At 28.1% G+C, this 11814-nt stretch overlaps 1 long non-coding RNA gene across 1 annotated transcript in view; it reads left to right on the top strand.

Annotated features, from left to right (window-relative positions):
- Positions 1–2219, top strand: part of LOC110282125 (uncharacterized) — a 12341-nt gene extending 10122 nt beyond the window's left edge. Inside the window, exons 8-9 of the long non-coding RNA XR_002376573.3 lie at positions 238–300; positions 2110–2219. This is a non-coding gene — a long non-coding RNA (uncharacterized lncRNA). The remainder of the gene's footprint in view (positions 1–237; positions 301–2109) is intronic.
- The last annotated feature ends 9595 nt before the right edge of the window (positions 2220–11814 follow it).

Raw genomic sequence — 11814 nt, 5'->3', positions numbered from 1 at the left:
ATCATTTATTTGTACCATTACCACTCAACTGTGTATTAAATTTCATTTAATTATGACGATTCCTTCATGGTGTTGCTATTTTCACAAACATGAATATATATATATATATATATATAGATAGATAGATAGATAGATATATAATCGTTTTTTCAATGACAATGAAACAATTCAAGTTACATTACATGATAATTCATGTTTTGAAATTTAACTATATATTTATTCCTTCTCTTATTTTAGCTATTCATGGTAGACGAGGGAAGCACGGAGTCGTTCACAGCAAGCATGGTCGTAACTAAAAAAGTAAACAATTTATTTACTTGCGATTTTCATTTAGTCAAAAATTATCTACATCGCGTGTTCACAAAAGTTTATTACACAATGTACGTGTTAATTATAAGCTGTTAGATAGCAGAAGGACGGGGAAAAATAAACTTGAAGCAGGAGATAATGGAAATCCACCTATTGAATGATAGAGCAGTTTTATTCTGATAATGAATTATTTCTGCTTAGCACAAGAGAAATATAGCCTCTTCTAGCTACGCATTAAAGTGTAGAAATTTGCTTTTTATGCACAAATCCTTTTACGTGTAAGAAAGATCTTTATTTCGTACTCGAATTCCTACCCTCTAGAAAAAAATTAAATTTTGATTTAATACCGATAGACATTAACGCCTTTGAGAAAAAAATCAGAAATTCCCCTTCCATCGAGCAAATTCATCTTCCTATTGCAAAAAATGTATCTACACTCCTAGTTTACGCTATTGGTCACATGAGACATTAAATCTTAACAATAAAAAATTTGTGAGCTTATGTTAGAATGCGACACTCGCATTCACGCATTGATGACAGGACCATAAAGCTGCTAAACTTTCTCCAATGGCTAGCTAATTTTTTTAACGGTTTTGAAACCATACTAGTTGTAAACGGTTACACTATCGAAAAGGTAAAAAAATGTTTGTTACCGTATTGGTGAGATTGCTGCTGGTTATTTTACCATAATTTTAGAAAGAAAATTATAACTATGAAGCTCGATAAATTCCGGAAATTTTAAGTATCTTCCTTTTTCGAAGTTTGTGCAATGCTATAAAAAATAATGATTCGACTTATATAACTATTTTAAATCTGCTCCAAGACAACACAGCAATTGTCTAGCTACAGAATATAGACCAAGTAAGGTGTATTTTATAAATTCAATAACTTAGATAAGGGCATATAATTACATCTTTGTAATTAAAAATGTTTCAATTACTTTAAACAAATAGTGCATTCAGTGAAATTTGTTTTTAAATATCATTCAAGGTGACTAAATTTTAAGAACAATTACAAGAAAACATAATACGTATTAGGTTAAAATGGGTTTTATACATTCATGTTTTACACACTAATGTTAAAATGAGTGTGTAATGGGTGTGTGGGGGGCACTTTCATGTTAATTTTTACACATGCATGTTTTAAGATTCTGATTTTTTTTCAGAAATTTCGTGCTCTTTCTATTTTTTCCCGCTTGCAATATTTTAAAAGGCTAACGTTTTTTTCTATAATAAAGTTAATTTAAAAAACAATTTTTATTATAGCGTTGTAGAAATTTTTTTAAAAATAATAAAGAAATTAATTGCTTATTTTCCTTTAAAGTAAAGAAAAGCTTACAAATCTTTTAGTTAAAGTTTTGTTCTTGTTTTGTTTTTTTTTGCTTAAAACTTTTTATTTTAAAGTAATAGAAGATAACAGAAAAAGAGACGCTGATAAAATAATAGGAAACCTTTACTTATTAAATAACTTAAATGAAAAAGTATTTTGAATTTAATTTCAGTTTCCTCTAAACTCAAATTTAAATTGATGCAGCAATTGCATTGCGTACAATACTTGTTATTATTCTAAAATAATATTTTATATATAAAAAAAATTAAAAATAAATAAATTGTTTTTTGCATAAAACACCAATATTTTAAATTTTATAAAGTTTAATTGCACGAATAAGTTATATTTTTGTTTTAAATTGAAATGATAAATATATTTATTAAAAACTGTTAGAAAACTCATGAAAACGCAATTAATATTTCTTACTTATCCCATTACTTACTTATTCCATTACATTCTTCTTTTTTTTAGATCAGAGTTCAATAAGAAATGGTTTTGTAACAGGCGATGGAATTTTCTGAAAGCAAGACTATTAAATAATACCTTATTAAATATGAATAAACTTTTAATATTTGAACGAGTATAGTCTTTTATTATTTCAAAACCATATTTATTTTCATTTATTTTGATCTCCTATCATTTATTTCATTTGAGGAAGTGTTTGAGTCTGACTTTCATGATGTTTCTTGTCTCTAATGAGCTTAAGATAATATGGCAATAAGCCACATGTTTTCCAAAGCAGGCATTTTAAAATCAAGTTAATCCTTAGTATTGTTTCCAAATAAGTATTTTTCAAGAATTTATGCATCGTAACTAGAAATCGCACAGAAATTTTGCATCACCTTCATTAAAATTGCGGCATCTTTCAACAAAATTGTTTTCTGGAACGATTTGAAAATGTGGTTAATCATTATATTGTCTAAAACCATTTATATTTGCTTTGATTTTAAATTTATCGCAGCAACAGCTGGTTGATTTTGAAATACAAGAACTAAAGAGTGTTTTTACCATGGATTAATATAACTATTCTACTCTGTACAGAAAGAAAATTTTAAAAAAAATTAGCATAATTTCAACTAATTTTCAAATAAAATTGAATTCTGCAGTCAGAATATGACCCTCTTTTTTCATCTCCACCTACCTATAGCTGGGATAACACTACCTCCATATTTATCTCTTTTTTGATAATTTATGTCTAAGTATCAGATTTGAAGTAAGGAAAAGAGATTGTTTTGGATGTTAAGATATTTATGGAAGTAGAAGAGCCGAAAAATACCTGAACATAAGCATTTGTTGCAAAGAATGAGGAATTATCCCCATTTATGTACCAAAAGAATAATTGGTAATCTACAAAATGTCTAAACGTTATCTTTCCAACTATGATTAATCCACTTAATTGTAGCCGCCCTCCTCTTAATGGTTTATATATATATATATATATATATTCCTCAAAATACACAAAAGATTATTTTGTAACTTCAGAGCTGTTTAGATCAAAATGAAGATAAAACAGAGGAAAATTATAGACAAAAGGGGGGGGGGGAATAATAATGAAAAAAATAACAAACAACTGATTTTAAAAAAAAGGGATGAATTTTTTTTAAAAAAACCGGAAAATAAAAGATATAATCATTTCATCAGCCCACACGATTATATCCGCAAAAAAGAGTGCTTTCTGATATTGTATCAATATAGCAAAAGCAAAATATATTAATACAATAGTGTGAGGAGCATTCAAAACAATTTTTTTACAATAATATAATTACATTTAAAAAAAATGCATTAGCTTTTTTTTAATATTTCACATTTTAAAATCTACGTAACGCTTTATTTCATGCACTGTAAATATCCTACTTAAAAGTAGGGTAAAAGGTACTGACTCCCTGAGTGCTGTTATTTTTTTTACTGAAAAATCCAGTTTTATGGAACAAAAAGATCTGATATATCTTAATTTTTACAGTAATATATACCGAATAAAAATATCACTGTAAAAGTAATTTTACGATTAAAATGGATTTTATGGTGAAATGGATGTTGTCAGGGACATAGTACTTTCTACCGTAATTTATCCTTGATTTTTTACTGTGTAGTTTATTTATTAACGTGGTTTTCTTTCAGTCACATCATTTATTTCTGGAAAAGACGCTATACGAAGTAAAAAAAAGTTTTACTAAGAGGCAATTGTGTGCTAAGAGCTAGGAAACCATTGCAAATTTTATTTTATGCAGACCTTGAAAGAAAGTAACGAGAAAATAACGAATATTTAGTAGGGAGGAGTGGAAAACCTAATGTTTTTATTTTGAGTTGAAAACACTACTGTGCGGAAAATACGCCTTATGTAAAGAGAAGAAAATTTTAAAATCGGTTAATATCCTTCGGTGAGTTTCTAAATACATTCTAAGTTTGAATTTCTAAATGTATTCCATATCATTCGCAGTAATAGCTAACAACGTATATTAGTTTCTGCAGAAAATACAATTCGTGCAATCACAATTTGCAAGTAAATCACAAGTAAATCATAAGATGTAGTAATGTTCAAATTACTTGAAAAGCATATTTAAGACTGAAATTAAACGAACTGTTTTTTTTTGTTGCATCACGCAGACATTCAAGACACAAACATTTTCAAGATAAATGTGACTATATATCACTTTTTTCCTCTCCAAGACAGACGTGTCCAGGATTGTGCTGTTGCATATATAGTTGCCTGAAATTACCCATTCATACACATCATTTTATTATTTTGCAAGAACAGACAGAAAGGACACATTTATAAGTAGACAAAAATGGTACATTTATAAGTAGTGACTAATAAAGGAAGCTGCTTTAGAATTTGAGCACGTTGAATGAATCTGTTGATATCAGGATTTGCTCGAATTTTCGATCTTATATATTAAAATTGGATTTATGATAAAGAAAAGTTCCGTGTTTACACTGTTAGAAATTGCAGGGAAAAATATGAAACAACAATTTATATAAATGTTATGTTACCATATTCAAATAACACAGTCAAATAGCCATAAACAAGACGGTATTTAAACTATTAACTGTGCGAAAAAACCCTTAATACGGTTAAACGACTAGAATGTTATCGTGCCAACTAGGCCCACTGAATGAAAATCCTTGCAGCTGGGTACATATTACAGCGCGAGGGCTAATTTGTCAATCTCATTGCAATAGAATGGGGGTTCGTGTCCCAGCCTTGACATAACAATATTTCTTGCATTCCCTTTAGCATTTTAAGAATTTTCAGTGTCTTACACTCCTCAATTTGCAATCCTTGGCTATTAAAACACGACACTCTCAATCACGCATCTCATTCATATTCATTCATTAGCACAGATGACAGCAAACATAAAGCCATGTAAAGTAACTCAAAGATAACTATATATCCATACCATATTTCCATACTTACCATATTTCTACATTTAGAAACTGCCATATTTAGCTAAAGATAGTGTTTCATATTTTAGGAAGTTAGCATCAAACTTTCACCTCATATACACAACTCTTCAAATGAAAACGTAGGAAAATCAATTTTTCGTTAAGGACACGATTTGCAAAAAGACGTTATAAACGCTCTGTGGCTTTTAATGCCAAAGCCTCCATTATTGTCCTCCATTTTATGTAGATATTCAGTTTTATTTCTGGTGGCTAATTGGTGGCTACTTTACTTTATATTGGTTAACATACTTAAGATGATAGAAGAAACATTTCGTTAAAAAAGAGATTGATGCATTACTGATTTTTTTTCTTTAATATTATAATTTTGAAAATTTTTAACTCTAATAAAATTTGCAATCTATATTTTATGTAATTGTTTTTGTAATCTATATTTTATGTAATATGTATATTTTATGTAATTGTTTATGTCATGTTATGTTTTCTTCGGGCTAAGCAGTTTGCTTTTTAACGAAACTGGCTTAAAATTTTTTCATCGCGTTTTATAAAAAAAATCATGTCTTTTAAAACGTAGTGAAAAAAATTTATCATTATATTATTTGAAGTTTTTGGTTATAATATGCTTTAGGTTCTAAAAGATTTTATAGAGAAAACTAAGTTCTAAATTGTTTACCCACTACATTTTACAAATTATCTTAAAGAAACAAATTTAATGAGTCTTATTTTATTTCTTTTTGAAAAAGAAATCTAATAAACAGAACACAAATTAACTTTTAACAACCATATTAACTTTTAACAAATAACCATATCTCTAACAACTGATTAAATTAAGAACTTTAATTAAAAAGAACTAACTTCACAATTATTCTTGATGCGTTAAAATTAAAAAAATAAAATAAAAATTCTTTCATGAAAGGTTTTGTTTCCTTTAATCTAAAGACAAAGACAATGATTCGATTTATCTTTCAAAGACAAATTGAACAACAAAAATATATCCAACGTAGCTCTAAAATCGTTTCTATGACGACTGAGACAATTAAATTATGGCCGACCTAACTTTTTCAGTGGCCTGTCAAAGTTTAATTTAATATTAATCACCCTGGCAACCATTTTTGAAGATAAGAAGGAGTTGAATGGCTTCTACCGGTCTTTGAAAGACGGCTAGATCATGACCTATATGTAAGAAAAAGGCCACTTCAATCTTAAAAATGTTGCAATAAAGTTCGCTTAATGGAGGTTTTTAAATTAGTTGCTTGACATGTGTACAAAGATGCTTAGCANTTAAAATTTTTCAATGCTTTGCTTACTTGCTTAATATCGTTAAGAATCATTTTTGATTAATGAATAAAAGTCTAATAATAAATGTAGATGTCACAAATGTACGATACGTACCCCAATTGTAGTTGCAGAGATGAAATAAAAAAAATGAAAGTTTCATCACAACGCCATTCCGTTACTAACTCTCACAAGAATGAAACCATTCGGCATCCAATTTTCTTCGCCAATAATTTTCTTTTTACTAGCAATTTTTTCTCAATCTAATTTCTTCACCATCAATTTGTTCTTGAAACCACTTCTGATTATGTGGGGACGGCATGAGTGGTCGTCTTTGAAAATAAGAGGCACTGTACTTTAACAAAACATATATTAAACGCTAAATTTACATAAAGATGGACGATAAACAAACACAGGAACAACACAAAATAAATGAGTTCGTCATCGTGAAGTTAAAAGAAAATCATGATCGCTCATCCTCTTTTGGAATTCATCAGCGTCTCCTTTTTTGTTAGTTCCATTACGCGCTCCCGTGTCTCTCGTCTTTGGGAAATTCGCACGGGTTCTAACTTGCAGCTTACATAATCTGTCATAATCTGGTTGGATATCTAGCTAGATCAGAACTGGTACTATAGATTGGAACTGGCACTACAGATAGGAACTGGCACTATATATATATATACTATATAAGATCAGCATCACTGACTAAATTTCAGGAATCTAGCACAAACAGTTCTAGAACTAAAGAGAGACTTAAACTCTTCTTTTCATACTATAATAAATAATTAACTATAATATACTATAATAAACTATAATAGTATATTATAATAAATTTTAGAATGGAAAGAACATTATTATATCACATATTTATTATCTATATTTTTATTTATGAATTTAGTACATTTACTGCTTGTAGTTTCAGCTTAAATTAAAGTAGATTAAAGTATAAGCATAAGGTATAAAGTACTTAAAGTAATGTAGATTTAGGGTACATTATAGGGCCATTCAGGTGCCAAGCACAAACGGTTCAGGAGTTATAAGATCGGCCCACTTCAGATATCCAAATCTCTTTTAATTATTATAGATAACAGCTATTTCCCAAACATAAGGAAAGTTATGATTTTTATTTTTATATTTCTATTTTATTGATAATTTATATTTGTGTAAATTAAATACGTTTACTGTTTTCAATAATAGCTTTAATGATTTTGGCAGTTTATCATTAATGGTATATGTGATATCTTCGCATAGTAACAGCCACTACGTTTTTAATTTTCACTCGTTCTTTCTTTGTTGAGGATGCGGGTGATCCTTTGTTGCATATAAGACCTTAAAACGTGAGCAATCGACTCAGACCGCTCTTGGTTCGGCCACCTTCGAGTACCCCTTTTCATGACGTATTTAAAGAACGTTCCAGAGATTTATTCTTGAATAGTTGCTGATCTGTTTTTTTTTCAATGTACTGGTCACCTTTTTGCTGAGAAGAGCTAATGAAGACGCATAAAAGACAAAATTAAAAATGTGTAAATTTTTTTGTTTTTTTTTTTAGGATTTTTTTTTTTTAGGAATAGATTGGTTATGGAATAGAAGGGTGATAGTTCGCCATCTACAGCAATTATGGATTTTTTGTTATTGCAAATACGTGAAGATTTGTTTGGTTACGTCACATTTTTAGACATCATTTTACTTGATTTTAATCACGAAGTCGAAGAACTTCGGTGGATATTCTGTGATGATGCTGCCTCGATTCCTGCTCTAATGTTCTAGAGCAGGGATTTCCAACTTACATGAGGCCGGGGGGCTACAATTAAAAACACAAATCAAATGGCGGGCTGCAACTTTATCAAAATTTTATGTAGAACTCTTTTATGTTTGAAGGAACGTTAAATATTTTCTGTCAGATTTTTGCCAAGTTGTACAAAACGAAAGTATTGAATTACAAATTAAAATAGGAAGCAGATTTTTAAAAATAATTAATTGCATAATAAAAAATTCGGGCTACAATAACTTTAATGTGCACCTATGTATTAAACAATTAATGTGCAACAGATATCTAATTATTAAGACATAAAACTTTAAAAAAGGTTGGTATTAAAACTTACAAAGTAGCACACGGTAGTTTGTCTGCTGCAACCACCAGAGAATAGACAGTTGTATTTTAAATTTTAAATTTACAAATGTGTGTGTAAATATTTTCGTCCAAAATGAGTGGTTTCAAAAAGTTAAATCGGAGAATTTCTTCGAGAAAATTTCTGATACACACATACTAAATTATATTCAAAAAATACAAAAAAAGGGAAAAAAAAAGAGCAATATTCACGATTATTTTTGTATTTGAATAAATATTTTCTTGGTTGCAAAACCTGAGAAATAAATTTTTTTGCACAGCTGGTATGTTAAATTTCACAGAAACGACGAAATTAGGTTTTTATTAACGAGAAAAGTATTTTAAACCCATACAGATTTTTTACGAAAATTGTCCGCAAAAAATGACAACTAATATATGTTAGTTCGCCGGCCACAAAAAAAAAAAAGCTTCGCGGGCCGGATGCGGCTCCCGCGCCGCCAGTTGGAAGCCACTGTTCTAGAGCTTGAGACTCGTTTTCTTGTTATTTTCTGCCAACTTTTGTTAAATACAATTGGTAATATAATCTTAGAAAGATGGATTTGGCACAATCACCAAGTTAATTATAAAATACTGCAATAACTATGTGTCATGTGTTGATCCTTGTTTTAGTAATGAACTCGAATAATGAATGATATTGATGAATATTGATGCTAATGAATAGTGAGCCTGGCACAAAGTATGCAAGATAGTTGTTCCAAAAGTTGTGTTATTCAAAAGCAAAGAAAATAAGGGATGATCTATATTAATAAAAAGGGAATGTTCTTGTGCTATTCAACACTATGTGCACCTTCATTCAGCATATTAGGATTACTGTGTAAAAAGGGAAAAGTACCTATTCAATTTGTAACGACTTTTGTAACATTTCCCCATTCTAACTTTTCAAATTTAAATATAAGTGCGCGTGAACTTGGTTATTTGCTGTAAAATTTAATGTTTACTATAAATAATTATGCTGTAAAAAGTTACTTGTTTCAACAAGGATGAACTAAGTATATATTTTTCTAAATTTTTCGGCCAACTGCATCGCAAATTTATGATGCCTAGAACCAAAAGATATGCAAACCGATGTGAAAATAATGCTTTCCGTATCTTGTTATTGTATTTTGTATTTTAGATACTCACAGTTTTGACAAATTAGTTTTAATAATTTAGTGTTTATTTTAATACTACACAAGTTTAACGTGAAAAAAAAATAGAAAAGCATGACATAATAAACTTATATTCAGTCAAATTTACTTTTAAGTTTTGTATTTCTACTAAAAGTGTAGTAATAAGAACTTTAATTTTGAGAAAAATTTCCGATGAACCGTTAGCCGAAAAAAGTTACCACATGAATGGTTTAAAACAGTATAATGTTGTTTAATATGGTAACACTACCGGATTACTTTATAACAAAGAAACATCTCCATCTGTCCTTGAGTTATAATAATAATTAAAACAATTATAATAGCAGACAATATAAGGATTGGATATAAAACTAGTAAATAGCTTTGAATTAAGGATGGCAAAATATTTGATCCGCAAATCATATTTAATAGCTTACATTAATCTGATGCTGATGACAACAAAAGAAATAGTGGTTTGCGTGTGATAAAACTGGACCATATCTTGAAATTAATCTTTTGAATTAAAATGCACAAAACTTTTCATCATTTTGATCCAATTTTTGTATATATAGATGCTAGACAATTCTTTTTTTTATTATAGGACAGACTCATTCAAATTTGTGCTGTTTAAAATTAGTAAAAATAGCATAGCTTACAACAGTTTATTTTCCTAGCATGACTGCCTTAAATAATAATAAAATTTAAAGTATTATTACAAAAAGTCGAAAGTTATTTATCTGAACAGCGTATTAAATAAATGTAATTATGAAAGAAAGAGTCATAATCTTACATTGAATCAGGCATTTTCGTCGTCAAACATAAAAAGAAGGAAAAAAAGTGGACATTTAAAGATTGATCTTCTACTATACCATTAATAAAATATTTCTTAATTTATTTCTTCGACTGCAAATTTGTCTGACATTTATAGGTGCGCAGCAAATTTATCTCTCTAGTGTTTAAAATGATAACAAATAAAATAAGTAAATAAATAAAAAAAAAAGAAAAATTTTTTGTTTCATTGACTAAAAACGAAAATAACATAATCATTTCAACGACTATGCACCACAGAATTTTATAAAAATAATAATATTATACTTATTAAATTATTATAAATTTTTGCACTCAAATCTTCATCACATAAGAATTTGATGAGGAAAAAATTAGTATTTTAGATAAACTTTTTTTCCAAATTAGTCATCAGAGCAGAAGGCAGGTGAAAATATAGTGCTGCCATCTAAGAATTTGTTTTCGAACACATTTAACTAAACGAAGTATAACACATTTAACTAAAACGATTTCATACTTTCATGTGCTGCCATCTAGGGATTCGTCCTTAAGTCTCTAAAAAAATCTACATGAGACTGCACTCCGATAAAATTAATTTAAATGAAATTAATGATTACTTAGGGAAAGTTAAGTTATTTTATATTTTAAGTAGGTTTTAAATGTTATATATTATCTTATTTAGGACAATACAATATTGTAACAACAGATTGCTTTAAAACATTACAGTTGTGTTTAAATTTAAAAATTTAGAAACCTAATAAATTTTAATTTTTCCACTTAATTACGTTTAAAATTTTGTTCCGTTTAACATTCGATTAAAATTTAGTTTAAAAAAGTTAGACACAGCACTCTTTTTTGATCGGTGATATGAGAAAATTATATATATTTACATAAATGGGAACGTCTCCTTTAAAACCTAACGAGTAAAAGTACAAGTACTTTAGGCAAAAGTAACGAGTAAATAGTTAAAAACTTTGATTTAAAAAAAGCTACGAGTAAGAAGTACAAGTAAGAGTACAAGTACAAAAATAATATTAACAATTTTTACATTTCTAGGAAATCGAAACTTTAAAATATCCTCAAATTTAATTTTAAAAAATTTAAGAAAAAGTTCAATTGTTTGCATGCAAAATTATTAATTTTAAGACTCCCAAAATTTTTTTGAAAAAAAATTTTATTATCGAAATTTGTAGTAATAAAATAATTTGAAGAACAAATTCAATCATTATTATTATTTTTACAGTAAAAGTTAACAACAGTAAAAGTTTGTATTAAAATAAAATTATAGTAAAAGTTTGTATTTAATATAATCAAAAATTTGAGAAAAACTATAACATTTTTAATTTTAATCTTGCATTTATGAGTATAGATTCGAAATATTAAGTCATTGTTATTACAAAATATTTATGTCATTTACTATTATGTCAAATTAAAGAAAAAGTAAACACAATTTAACTGATTTAATGAAGCACATTAAAG

This window comes from Parasteatoda tepidariorum, chromosome 7, assembly GCF_043381705.1.
Source record: "Parasteatoda tepidariorum isolate YZ-2023 chromosome 7, CAS_Ptep_4.0, whole genome shotgun sequence".
Lineage (NCBI taxonomy): Eukaryota > Metazoa > Arthropoda > Arachnida > Araneae > Theridiidae > Parasteatoda > Parasteatoda tepidariorum.
The sequence above is the reverse complement of the archived record's forward strand: the minus strand, read 5'-3'. Positions and strand labels throughout refer to the sequence as shown.